Below are 14,844 nucleotides of genomic sequence, written 5' to 3'. Positions count from 1 at the left end.
GCAAAGATGATTGCATTGATTTTAATAAATAATCGTCGGAAGACGACTGTTGTGCTCTCGCCCGCGTTACCAGGCCCATTGCAGTTGATCTCCACTTCCTGGTGGAGGGCTCCAACTCAGCATTCGTTGTTTGTGTAGATAAAACAATGGTAGGTGAAATCGCCCTAGTCCCAGGTATTTTTTCGGTAGGTTTATGCACTAGTGTTGATGGACCCCGCAGCGTCTTTGGTCCCAGCCCGAAATCGAATTTTGTAAGGGTTCGGAAAAGTACTTGGCCATTTCATTATTCATGTGGAAAATATTTCTGGCAATGTTGTGGTGCTTTTGGCACCGAATTGCTTGTCCGCGCGATGCGTAGGCGCATACAGAGTACGAACCTTTTAGTTTTAGGAGAATAATGGACTGGGAAAGGGGTTGATGGTTGATAGAGAAGGGGCTGCGTCCGCGCACGATCGTTTGGATCTATGTGCTCTGTCAAGAACGCCTGGCGAAAAGAAAATTGATAGCGAATATGTCGGACGAGAAAGAACAAACGCCATCAATGAGTCTAGAGTATGTGGATAGCTGTTTTGTAATCTGCCAGTCAAAACAGTATGTAGTACAATTTACGGAACAGTTACGCATTTTTTAATGAGTGTTCCATAATTATTCTGTAACGTTTTGGATTTTTTCCTGAAAGTTCACTGAAAAAGTGCGTTATTGTTCCGTAATTTTGACCGAATATTGTTTTGACTGGCAGATTACGAACAGGCACGTGATTTTTCAAGAATTTTTCTCTCCCTATATTGACTGATAAACACACTCGTTGGTCAGCGGAAAAACTGAAATTTTTGGAAGACTTGGAGGTCACTTCAGAGTGGTTACCTTACATGCAGGAAGGAAAATCGTGAAATTTTGGAATAGACTTAGTAAATCCATGGCAATTGCTGTTTTTCCGCAGTGGAAATAGAAGAATTCCAAGCTTCAGTTGGATTTTCAGATATACAGATGGAAAACAGATTTTTCCCAAGATTTTTTTTCATGGATCATGCTTGTAATATTCCGCAGCTAGTGAAAAAAATGCCAAGTAGCTCGACTATACAGATTAGGAGATAATAAATACAATTATGTCGCACCGAGCAATGAGCCTCGTTTATCGACTTGCTGGATGTAGTGACATAAAATAGTGCGGAACACTCGACCATAAATTTTTTTTTCCAATGAATCTGAATACAGACCTGGCCTTCGGCTCGGTTTGTCGAACTCCCAGTGGTTGAAAACGATATGTGTGGTCTAGTGCTTTAATGTACGATTTTTGTAACGAGCCCGGAAAGACTTTCGATACTGAAAATAAACAATAGGGACTTGTTGTCCTACTGTGCGAGAAAATACCTTTTCAAATGTCGAAAACGTTCTTTTTGCAGACGTTACGATGAAAAAAATCGTTCGATACTTGTGATGAAGCTAGTTATGGGCCCGTGAAAGGGTTATAGCACCAGTCGAGGACGAAAAAAACTACTTTTTTACTCTCGAATCACAATATCTTATTTCGAAAAAATATTCAGCCGAATTTTTCTGATTTCCTTCACTTTGCATGGAATAAGTGAAGTTAAAATCAGATTTTGTAGTGACAAGACTTTTCTAATGCAGCCGAATTTGAAATGGTCAAAAAATTGAGGAATAGATTCCCCTTATTTTCTAATTGTTTCAATTTTGTTTGAATAATTGAGAATTAACGAGAAGTGTACCATAAAGTTAAGTTGAAAACGGTTGCCAACAATGGAATTGCAGATGACAATTGATTGAAGTTCTTCCTCATTCCTTTTGATAAGAAATTGGATATGTCCTTTCCTTTTATCCTCAGGTCTTCTTTCTCAATTCTCGTATCCGATGCATTTATGAAGTTGATGCAGCGGATCATCGTCTTTCTGAGGTGCGGCCCCTTCTGGCACGCTATTTGTACATTATCGTCTCTATGAAAATTTTCTCTGTCCTTGTCAGTACCTCTAACGAGCAACGCCAACTCCCCAAACGAATAAATCACAATAATAATGACAAGCAACGTGTATGATGGTTGTGATAATTATATCGACGATGTGCAACGTGCGCTGGTTATATTGATTATTGAATTTATTTTCATGCTGAATGTGGTAATGCTCTCAATTTAGAAGGTGGATTGTTTGTTACTTATTATTAATGAAGCATAAGGTATGGTTAGTACAGGGAGAATTTACACGTGAACTTGCAAAAGCATATTGTAAACCATTTTTGAAGCAAAAAAAAAAATTTACGTGAAATTGTAATGTTCTCACCGAAGAAACTTTCATTAAAAAAATTTCATATTCCACTGGAAATTTAAATTTGACGCGTGGATGAAAGGTCCGAGTTAGTGAGAGAATTCACGTAATTGTTATTCCGCCCTTGTAATTCATCCAAAATTAAATTCCCGTGATACTCATTTTTCAAGATTAATCAGGGGATTCATGAACAATTACATTGTAAATTCCTGAAAAATTTTTACTCAGCTGTTTCAATCCAGTATTTCATTTTATTTTCACTCCGGCTGGGCATAAACATTCCAATCCAAAAATATATACCGTCACTTTGCTTTTTGTTCCAGCGGTTTAATCCATTTTTTCCCCCTCCACTGCTGGAATGAGATTTTTCGGATTGTATTTTGTGTGGATGTACGAGGATTTTACCATAGAGACCGAAATTCGGCGTCCTCTGTCTTTCTCTATCTCTCTCTCTTTCTCTCTCTCTCTCTCTCTCCCGAGACATCGTTATTTTCCTCAGTTACCAGATATAATGCATCGGCCCCCAGAGTCTATCGACTATTCAACTGGGAGCACTGTCGCTGGCTACTGCCCTCCCTCCACCAACCAGACACCTCCAAAAGTGCCAGCACCGCCTAATCTCCATCTCCCCGATTGCAGTTGTGAAAATGATGCCAAAAAATACGGAGTAAAACACTGGAGGAGGCCAGGCGAGAACATGAGAACGATCGTAATACAATCGTCGTGCGTGGCAGCAATTATCATCACACTGTCGTGTCCTTCGGGCTTGTGTGACAGACACCTCACCTTTCCCCGCACAACTCCCTCACAAAAAAAACGGCAAATAAATTCCTGAAACTAATCATCACAACTCCACTCCGGATCCTCAGAATCTCCGGAGACCGTCAGCCAGAATCTTCGAAATAAAATTTTCTCTCTCCATTTACTTCCCCCCCAAACTTTATCCTCAAAAATTCCACGACAAGGGGAAGAGGGAGTCGATGAAGAACTTCGTTTCACGTACAGAGACTTCTCCTTAGACTTCGCGCTGAGTTCTATCTCTCTCTCTCCCATTTCATCTTCTCGGATCGCTCTCATTCTCTCCCCGTCTCTCAATTCATCGCGCCATCTCACTCCCTCAAAACCCAAACAGTTGGCATCATCCTCATCGCACCATCAGAAACGGGATTCTTTCCTTCTTCAATTCGCCGTTCACAGGGGCGCTGTATGTTTTCTGTGTTGGTCGATTGCCTGGCGTCCATGAAGCCAGCACAGGCCAGCCCGCAGCCAAGCAGCAACCAGCATTGCTGACGGTAGTTTCGTATTGCTCAGCAGTGTTGCCGATTTTAAACTCGAAAGCCGACAGGGTTGTCATGTCACCGTTTGGGCTTACCATGCCCTGTGTTGGTTGCGCGCGTCGCTCAACATCTCTCTCACGATATATCTCCCTCTAGCCACCCCCCCCCCTTCTACCGACCCTTCTGCAACCCCTTTACTCTCGGCTTCGAGCATTTCGCCACTACTCGCCTCGCTTTTCGCTCGTCTCTCTTCCTCCTCATTCCACCTCTCCCTTCACCCTCCATGCACCCCTCGCGTACGTACAAACTCCAAGGCGTAGGTTATCCCTCCCTCTCTGTCCTCGCATTTCTACCCTCGTGCTTTCTCTCTCTCGCTCATCACGATCGCGAACTGGAATCAGCTCGTTTCACCTCTCCTCACTCCACTGCATGGCCCACGGAGCCGCGCTGCCAGCTCGACTGTATACGAGACCCGAGTGCCTCAGGACCGTACACTCCATTCTGGGGTGCTTGAAATATTTTTTTCTCTCTCCCCTCAAGTTTTATAACAAAAAGCCTTTAGCGCTGCAGCGGCACTGATTTACCCATTTTTGAAAGTTGGGTTTTTCGTAAAAATTTCAACACCCCGATGGCCGATAAAAGTTTTCCCTGAAGAGGGGATTTTTTTTTATCAGGTAGTATGGCTTGTTCAACTCGGTTAATTCAGGGTGATGAGAATGGGGCTATTGTGGAAGTGAATTTTTGGACAATTTTCCCATCGTCGAATGAATTGTTGCACGAAATTTTTCGATTGTTTGAAAACTTTCGCTGAAAGTTCATGATAGAATGGAAATAGATATAGAGCGAATGAAGGAGGACAAGAGGATGGTTACTGGGGTAGAGAAGAGGAGAGTAATATGTATGTGTGTGTTGGCGCGCGCGCGCGCGTGCGTGCGTGTGTGTTTGTGTTTGTGTATGTAGCCACGATCCCGTGACTTTATATCCAGCAGACACGAGCAGTTGGATCGATGAAGTTATATCCGGGTATCCACTGGCGTTCTACGCGTACTCTCGTATTGCGAGAGTACGTGGCGAAAAAAAATTTCAACTTGAATGAAGAAAAAAGAAATGAGATAGAGAGGAAAAAACATTGAAATGATAAACGAATAGTGGAGGAACTGGAGATAGAGAAAATTTAGTGAAGACTGAAGCAACGTTTTGCTGCTTCATTGGACCGAGTCAAAATGCCTTTCCCTCTCCCCTCGATGATTTTTCTTTTTTTTATCCCCATTGCCCCGGGACAGGCAGATCTCGAAATCATCGTCTGTCTCAAAATTTTATCCATGAACTAGACTCACACATGCCCACAGGTATAAATAAGTTATTCGTGCTATAAATAAATGAAAAAAATCGTGAAAAAGTACTTCCTCCGAAAAAAATTTCCCTCCAAAGTGATCCGGATACACTAGACTCGAAGAAACACTTAGATTTCGAGGTCGTGGCAGGTTATTTTTGCTTGGACACGCAAAATGGCTTGTAGCCGAGTATAAATCTAATAAAAAATAACTACGCGTCAAAGTTGACTGTACTGAGCATAACGAATAGTGCTCGTTATGAAAAAAAATGGTAAAATTGAGAAATTAAAAAAATTCTATATGAATAAACTAGCCAAAGTACATTCAGCGTCGATCGTCATTGACGAGACTTTTTCATTGATCATGACGACGAGATGTGGCCTGCAATGCCCCAGGGTCCGTCTCTCTCATGCATACACTGAAATGCATAACAATTGAAATAAAAAAAGAAATATTCATCTGAGTACTCCACAGCCAAAGGGCAAAATTGTTTTTGGTCAGAGAGGGAAGCGATAAAGTCCAATGATGTAGCTGAATTTTTTATGTTTCAAGTCATAATGCACAATTTCAACGAAACATCGTCCATTATGAAATATCCCTCAAACGATCCATCCCCTTTAAGTCGGGGAGAGCTACACACAGCACGGCCGTTCGGAGCGAACGAACGGCCGAAGTACTTGGGTATAACGTTGCTTGCGACCCGTTCTTGTGCAAAACTTCTCTCCTTCATAAAACAACATCGTGTGTGTATTGCTTTATGATTTCACCAGTGTTGCATCGATAAATTTTTATCCCCAAGAATATCGTCAATTACAACCAATTGAACAAATTCATCTTTATCAAATATAACGTATGTACTCATCCAAGTACATCTACCACTCGGTATTAAAATCCCCCCCCCCCTGAATACAGTTACACGAATATATAATAACCAGTGTTACGTGCAAGTGTTCAACAATACAACAAAAACACGAGATGCAAATACACCTCAGTCGGGTGAATATTCCACGAAAAAAAAAGAAACTCATCTTCAACTTCTAAACTCCGTACCTGTTTCAAAACCTGGCGGTGTAATTCTGAGAACGAAAAATAAGAAAAACACGAGGTACTTGTCGTTCTAAAACCTTACTCAGGGCATCGCCTCATCATCGACATCCTCCAGCACCCGGAGGGGTTAAAAATCATCAAAACACTCACCCAGAAGGAAGCAAAAAACCTTTCATCAGGAATTCAAAACAGGTGCATACCCCTCTCTCTCTCTCTCTCTTTCTCTCTTTTCTATCCCTCTTGCGTTCACCGCCTTCAAAAATAGTAAAAATTATCTTAAACAATTCCCTTCATCCCCTGAAAGAGCCACCAAAAAATTATTTAAAATAACATTTACCCCACCTCATCCATAAATAAATTCCCTTTAAGCATGAAATTCAAACCCCACCGGGGGCCCCGTCGTGATGCATCCCTGTCCTGCCGCAACTCCCCTTCTCTGGCACTCCAACATTTTCGCCCGCCCTCCGCCGCGATATGGCTCTTTCTCGTGCTCGTTTGCTATAGCGGTACATCCACTCCCCACCGCGCCGGCGTCCCTCGCCATGAGACAACGTCGACGTCGTTTCAGCCTTAACCCTCCTCAATGCTCCCTTTCTCTCGCACCAAAACCCCCCTCCCCCTGCCGACGCTCCAACGAACTCCCCCCTCCCCACTTAGCCCCTCTTTCGTCTCTGTTGTACCGCGCCTCGCTCTGCGCCCGGCCAACCGTCCGTCCTTACGTCCGTCCGTCCACGGTGTTTCGATCTATGGTTGTGTCGGTGTGTATTCTCCCTCCGTGACGTTAACCTGGCGGCCCTGAAAACGCCACGGGACCGTTTACGCACCGAATTCGGCCACCATCAACTAGAAATACACGTACGGTGACTTTTTAAAGAATAATATACACGTTTATATTGTGAATAGATATTTTTAAAAATTCATTAAATGAATATATCGAGAGTACACGAAGTTGTCGTGTACGAGCGGTCTGGAGTCTCCGGGTATTATTTCGTGTACAGTGTGTGATTTCGTTTTTTTTGTGTTTCAATGCCCAAATCAACGTGTTGTATATTTGTGCTGAAATGCCCTGGTGATCGTTTGATGCCTTCCATTTTATTCTCACTGTTCGATATATCATCTGAATTAATTTAAATGTATGAAAACGTGGTTATTGAGAATTTTAGATTGAGGTGGTTTGTGTGGAATAGTGAGTGTTACCGACGGAAGAGTTAACGTGGTAAGGATTTTCAACGCCCTGGGCGCGTCCTCTTATTTTATGTGCGATTATTTCAATGAATTATCCGGGTGGGGCGGGTGTTTGTGAAGATTTTTTATGGTTATGTTCGTGGATTATTTGTCTTTCTTGTGGCAGAAGGATTGATGCTTCTTCTGTACCACCCCCTCCATCACTAACACATGCAGAGTCATTGCATTGATGATTCTGCATCTTGAATTCCAGGGTTTATCTTCCTGTGAATTCGGATTTGGCGTTGAGTATTATCAGGGAATTGCGGGGGGCGAGTAAACATTTATTAAAATTTTGAGTCATGAATGCGGTTCTAACAGACAGAAGTCACAGGCCCAAGTGATTCTTGGTTAATCTCACCTTTTTTCTCGTTCATAGGTCAATAGTCGGACAACTATCGCGGACATAACGTTTATTATCGTTTATCACTGATCAGTGAGTGAGTTTGGTGAGCAGCACAAGTTGAATTAATGGAAGAAATTGAAGAGAATTACGGTGGAATGTACATCGCCAATGTGCTATGAACAATATGTTCAATGTTTTGGCGATGAATAATGAAAAATCCAGTGCTCAGTCTCTTCTCATTGCTCGTAGACAATAGAAATGGTGAATGAATCGGCGACAGTGGAAATTAAGAAAATAAAGTTTCCAATTTTTTTTTGTTCATCGTAGTACGCGGCGACTACGCCGTCTCCTTGTGCGCGAACTAGCTCTGTTCCATCAGAAAACGGTGTTTCTGTCTCCAGTAGTGCACGTTGACCCGGCGAGAACGCCCGAGCAACAACGTAACGCTTTTTATTAAACAATAAATAACGTATATTTGGGAGAGAGCTTTGGATCGGTCAGTGTACGGACGACATACGGGAATGATTAATTAGGGAATCATATGGAATACTTCAGGTTCGCAACGTTTCACCATCACCATTTATTCCAATTATTTTGATTATTCTTTATTATGATGTATCGGTGGTTGGGGTAATGTTTTTCTGTGCCACGAAATGGTGTACGGGTTTACCGACTGAGGGAGAGAATGGTGTTGGTGAGAGTGGTGGAGAAAGACGAGGCAAAATGGTTACGTTATTCTCTGTGTAACGCCCCGTGTTTTCAAAAAAATCGTTGAACATTTTTGTCTTTAGTTCCGAGAATTGGGGACACGCAATGTGTACAATGTTGAGGTACAAACGATTGTGTTTACTTTGCAGTCGTGTACGGATCCCTGTTTCCCGTCACTGTGAACTGAATTTGGTGTTTGAGTTCGATACGTTGTATGATGCACAAATGTTAAAACTTTGTGTTGGGTAGACGGGAGAAAATTAGTTCGAGTGAGACGCGAGTGGGGAACAGTGATTTCGGTGAACATAGCGAGAATAGTTTGGCATTTTTTTTTTCCCTTTTTTACTGGTGATGTGGACGATGCATTTTTCGGGTTTAACTTTGATTCGGGAGACTTTTTGGTGAACTTTGGTCACCCTCCAGCCGACGGTGCATTAATAGGCACGAGGTGTACGTATTAAAGTTGCATCTAAATCTGTTCTTGGTTAAAAATAATCAAATTGTGTGTGTGTGTGTGTGTTTGTGTGCGTATGCGTGTGTGTACGTGGCTCGTGGTCCTTTTGTTTGAGCAAACGTAACGTGAGGTGCAGTTTTTTTTATCGTTGTTTTGAGGATTTTTATTCCTCGGCGAGGGCTTTGCTGAGCCTGGGGGGCGGGATGCTGAAGCCTAACGAGTGTGTGAGTGTACTCTGCGGAATATGTCTGCAAATGGTTTATCTGGAGACGTGCAATGGTGTATAATGCGAGAGATACATATTTTTCACGTAATCCGGGTGATGATGAGGTGAGCCCTCGTGTTCTTTCTGCTGTGGAAAATTTTTACAATCTCTTTTTCAACGAAATCAGGGGACTTGGCATGATTTAGGTTTTTTTTGTTGGGAGATTTACACCTAGCCCTTGGGCTCTTGGGATGTCGTTGGGGCTTGATCGTGGTGTTTTGAGAGTTTTTATTCGAGTTATTATTATTTTTTTGTTTTTAGGATGATGATGGGAGTGTGACGAATGGTGTGATGCCTAGATGCGTTCGGGGATGGTGATAATGCATCGAAATGGTGCGTCCTCGTTGGAGCGTGACGCGGGTGCGACGATGCACAGTGTTGCGTTTGAATTGATATTCGCGAAGGCTTGTGTAGACTCTGGGTGCGTTACCAACGCGTCGGTGTACGTGGTATTTTTCGAGCTGGATGGATTTGAAAGTCAAAGTGATGAGTTTTGGGTTTACGGGGTCTGTCGAAGGAGTTTAATCGAGGAGACGGTCCATCGGGGGCGATTTGAAGGAAATGTAGATGTGAATTTTGTGAGGATTATCATTCAAGTGAGTCGCGTGATTACCGATTGGTTAAACGTATTTTCAATTGATTTCGTTCGTTTATGAATTATAATCGCACAATTTGAGGTGGGTTTTACGTGCTTTGTGAAACAATCGGGAAAACAATTTTTGGGACACAGTGAGGGAGTGATGGGGTGATGTTATTGGTTTGAAGTCATCGATTACAGATGAAATAAAATGAGTTTATTGGTTTATCGTTGATGCCGTATTTCATGGGATTATTTAATGATTCGAATTGTCGTGAAATAATTGCAAATCTATTTGGTGAATTTGCAATGAATTGTTGTGTTGTGGGTGCGATTGCGAACGTTGCGTTAGTGTGACATCTGGGAATTATTGATTGTCCTCATTTTTCAACGTGGAACCGACGAATTCAGATTTTTTTTTTCTCATTGTTCTGTGAATGAAGTTTTTATTCTTCTCGCGGTGAATTGCTGCAGGAAAAAATGATGTCGTGAGGATGTGGGTGGGGAGGTTTTTTTTCCATCGTGAGTTCGAACTTTTGCGATTAGCAAATTCTTGATGACATGTTTTTGCCGACGGTCGAACGAAATTCAAAGTTTTTCCCTGTTAGTCATGGAATTCTTAATTGACGAGTGATATTCAAGGGAATTCAGCGGTTACTCTCTCGGATCTCTGTGTGATTGATAGCATTTGTGATATATTTAACGGGTAACAAGCCTTTGCACGATGACGTGGAAGCGTTAGAAAGGTGATGCAACTCGTCAGGAGTGCCTTGGGAATACGGGTTAGCGTAAAAATTCAATTTTTATTTCTCCTTCCTTCACTGCTCATTTCCACAGACGTGTTTCCACTATTTTTACATCCATGGGAGGGTTTTTATTTTTGTGGTGAGTGTTTTTTTTCCTTCTCATTACTTTTTTTGTTTCTGTAAAATTTTATTATTTCATTCCCTTTGTCTGTCAATGGTATCAATTAAAGCAAATTACTTTCAAATATTACCCATGAATGGATAATTCATTGGAGCATCGCATTGAGTGCAACTATGAAGTTCCGGGAAAACGGTTGAATTTGTGTTAAATAATCACGTAATTTACAAGTCATCAATTATTTGTACTCCGTCGACCTTCTTATTGCTTAGCAATTATTATCGATTTCGTGCTTATCGAATATATTTGGAAAACATCCATTTGGGAATTGACATGCAATTTTTTTTGTTTCTTTTGTGAAATATTTTATTTATGAATTTAATTTGAAGGAGCGGGTGGGCCACGTCACCAGGGGCTTGTCTCGCAAAATTCAGTCGTTGATTGGAAAACGAAAATGAGAAAAAAAACTACTTGGCAATTTAAATTGTCGCCGGGGTATTGAAGGACAATTTGAAAATCAAATTTATCAATTGACTTAACGAACTATCTCCCTTACTAGAGATTAAATGCAACATAGTCTAGTACTCATTCCTTGAAACTGTAGTCATTGAGAGTAACGGAAAATGGGGAGATAAATCGTTGGTAAAAATATGTGAACATGAAACAATCGTCATTAGTGCCGATTATCAGGGTAGTACTTTGATCGCAAGTGTGTAAAATGAGTGGGTGAAAAAAAATATTATATTTATCAGCAAACCCGATGAAAGACTATTGTCAATATGGCGTAACTGAGTTTGATATCAAAATGGCGTTCGATTAGACGACATTCTCAGGCGCATACAGTGCCCTATCGTCGCGTATCAATATTTTTAACTTTTGAAAATACACGTGGTTATCTTGAGGAATGTGGGAAACTAGTCGTTTGGTTTTCGTCGTTCGAGGTTATTTATTTTATTTTTGAGAAACGTTCTCACAATATTACACTCAAATTCACGATTAAGATGTTTGGAAATTCTCGTTCTCTTAAGTTATGGAAATATCAATTCCTGGGCGCGTTTGTTCTAAGGTTAGACGATGAAATGGACAAGTTATTAATGCTATAAACAGATTTTAGACTGCTTCATTTTCGAAATTGTAAACCCTTCACATCTAAATCCATATTATCGAATTGATCTGATGGTATGTCACATCGTGATGATCTATCAAAGGATTTAAAATGCATTCATTCTTATTTATTTTTTTAATCACTTTGCCCCAAATTTTTTCGTTTGAGTTGAAGATAAAAAAATATCGCTTTATTTCAATATTTCAGGGTGTTGAAAAAATATGTGGTTTTCGATAGGAATGTGGTGAAACTAGTCTTTCATGTTTGTTCTAAATCGACGTTACATTGATTTTGGATGGATGTTGGACAATTCACAAATTCGGTATCACGCAAAAAAGGGTGATGCTCAAAAATAATTGTTAGGGCCACACTTAAATTGCCACACCACGGGTTAGCTGAGATTCTCCGAGTTTTTTAGTGCCATTCCACATTGCTACTATCTTTCAAAATATTGAAAATACATTCGTTCTTATTTATGTCCGGAATCACTTCACTTCAACTTTTTATTTCATGGCAAAAAAGGGGAAACTATAGGTCTTTTGGAAAGATTTTTGACTGTTAAAAATATAGGATTGTTGATAAGAATGTGTAAAATTAGCCCCTTCACTCTGGTCTCGTTCTGTATTATTTATCATTGTCTTCTTAGCGGGATTTTTTACAATTTTGTCAGTAAGTCGGAGCTTAAGATTTTCAAAACTCTCTTTCTCTTGATTTATATGTCCATTAATACACTCAAACGCTTGCCCTAAAGTTAGACACGAAAATAGGGAAATTATTGATGTTCAGAAATAATTTTTAATCTCTCCATTCCTAAAATTAATATCTCAGAAAAAATTTACATGTCAATTGATATGGTATTTGACGTAAAACAAAATTTTCAACTGTCCTAGTGACATGCCATATGGTCATTATCACCTGAAGTATTTACAATATATTGGTTCTAATTTATTTCCGAAATCACTTCACTCTATTTTTTTTCTTTAACTTGAAGAAGAGGGGGGAGATTATTGAGGTCTAAAAATAATTTAGTTCCCCGGTCGTCGTCCCAATTACATTATGGACACATTTACACAAAACGTTATAAAAATGGCTGTCGGTGAATCGGAACTCCAGAATTTGCCCGGTCGCAGGTTAAACTGCTCTTTGCTTTTCAAAAAACTATAGGAAATTTCTCAAACTTAAGTTCTCAATAATTCAAATGCAAATTCTTTGAATTTATATTTGCCATCTTTTTCTATTTTTGCTTCACAGTCGGAGCAAAAGCTAAAGAAATATGATTGAGGCTTGATGATCTTCTTTAGGGCTCATTGTCACAATTATCAATTTTCAAAATTATCATTTCAAACTCAATTTCAAAACATGTTGATGAACCCTCTTCAGCTTCAGCCCCGAGATAAGAGTCAGTGGATAAGTATAAATGGCGTCTGAAAATCAGCCTGAGCTTTCGACTTCACAAATAACTCGAAGAGAATTTTTCAGTGACATAAAAATTTCTTTATTCTGATAGTCTCACAATAACTTTTACCTCCCCTACTCCAAATGATTGTAGAAAACAAGTTCATTAACACAAAAATGACGCATCAACTAATCGAATGACCAAACTCATCTCAACAACATAATTTTAAATCAGTTATTCTCATCCATCAACAAGGCCGGTCCCCTCTATAAATTCATAAAAAAAACTTTTCCTGAATATTCATCTCCTCACCAAAATTTCTCCAATTTTATCCTCAAATCCACGTTTCAAATTTTCCGAGGCTCGTTCTCTCGATTTATCTGCCCATCAATTCCCTTCAACTTTTGTCCCGAACTCACAGAAGATGAGGAAGAGAGAATTCGAGGGAAAATGATTGACGTCTAAAAATGATTTTCAGTTCTCTCTTCATCGTCACAAGTGTCATCTTGAAAACATTTCACATTGTGCACTCATACCCCTTTGGCTTGTAGCTGCATCCAGGCCACGAGACGATCAAAAATACATGCAAACTCGTACTGAAAGGAGTGGACAGAAAGGAAAAGGGGGAGAGAGCTGGGGTAGGAGGAGAGTAGTACCTTGGCACTCACCAACAGCTAGAGTAATGGACGTGCCGAAAAATTTTTGCGCGCATCCGTGGATATATGTTGCCATGTGCCTTAGACGTGAAAGCGAGCGCAGGGCTTTGTTGGGGCCTCTCTCGCTCTTTTTCACCGGTACCCTTCTCTCTCTTATCCCCTCAAGCATATATGTGGGTTCTCATTCGCTTCTGTGACTCTGGCCTGGTTCTTTTTTTTTTTTTTCTCTCGTTCAGGTACAGTATTCTCCTGGTAAACACGTTGCACGATACACGCAGTGTAATTCCAGGGAATAAGTGTGCACTTTCACCAGCCCTTCATGAACATAAAATTGTCGGTGTGTGAGGGCACAGTCTGAGGGAGCAATTTTTTTATTTCACCTACGATCCCTATCCCTACCACCAGGAAGCCGTATATCATTTTTTTGCATTTCGTGCGTTTTATTTTTTTTTTTTAGTTCTTTTGAATATTCCAGAGTAATTCTCGATGTAGGAAAAATTTTTTCCAGCGAAAGAAATATTGTGTCAGTGTGAAAATTCGTGGGGTTTTTGGTTCAGCCATTTTGTGGAGAATCTTTTGGGGCGAAAAATTCGTTGGCACGTGGGTTACCAGGATAAACGCGTCTCTTTGCTCCTACTTACTGGATATATGAGCCAGCAAATACCGACTGACATTAGTGCTATGATGTACGATTCACGCTATTCTATGTCTTGTATTTATTCACGGTTGCTATCTAAAATTATCTTGTCTATTCTCTTGGTTGGGCACACGCATTTGCGTTCGGTCATGTGAATTCTTGTAACTCCAGTTGGTGAGTAATGCATTGACGTTTTCCCAGGTTTGGGGTGGGGTTTTTTTTCATTTTGGCAAGTTTGAGGATTTTCGTCTTGTGTCGGAGTTATTAGGATTGAGGGATTTTCCGGGGGGGTCCGGGTCGAAACTATGCGAATTTTGTCGAGTTGCCGAGGTGGAAAATTCTACGGGGCATTTCGGACTGTATATTGTTGATAATTATTGCGAAGAGCTTTCATGAGATTCGAGTTTGCTTACTTATTTAATACTCCAACCGATATCTATAAAATATTAATTCGTTATTGGAACTACCGACAGCAGCAGGAAATATTTAATTTTTTTTCATTAATGAAAAATGAACCATCCTATAATTAAACTCTTCCGTTCCTCCGCATTACAATATTTTCAGTGAAAAATGACGGTCAACATTTAGTCCCACGTGAATATTTCATACTCGGTATATTTTTCGTAAAATTAAAATTAAACTTCATGCTCATCCTCGAAGTAGAGAAACCCATTCTAT

General features: G+C 40.4%; 1 protein-coding gene across 10 annotated transcripts in view; it reads left to right on the top strand.

Moving 5' to 3' along the window:
* The first annotated feature begins 5,935 nt into the window (after positions 1-5,935).
* The window catches only part of Smr (Smrter), an 89,930-nt gene continuing 81,021 nt past the window's right edge, over positions 5,936-14,844 (top strand). For 3 of the 10 annotated variants that reach the window (XM_064126147.1, XM_064126137.1, XM_064126067.1), the window contains exon 1: positions 6,656-7,150. The gene's annotated coding sequence lies outside the window, so the exon portion shown is untranslated. The other 7 variants (XM_064126119.1, XM_064126084.1, XM_064126129.1 and 4 more) reach the window with 7 other exon arrangements.

The sequence above is a fragment of the Diachasmimorpha longicaudata genome, chromosome 1 (assembly GCF_034640455.1).
Source record: "Diachasmimorpha longicaudata isolate KC_UGA_2023 chromosome 1, iyDiaLong2, whole genome shotgun sequence".
In the NCBI taxonomy this organism is placed as follows: Eukaryota; Metazoa; Arthropoda; class Insecta; order Hymenoptera; family Braconidae; genus Diachasmimorpha; species Diachasmimorpha longicaudata.
The sequence above is the reverse complement of the archived record's forward strand: the minus strand, read 5'-3'. Positions and strand labels throughout refer to the sequence as shown.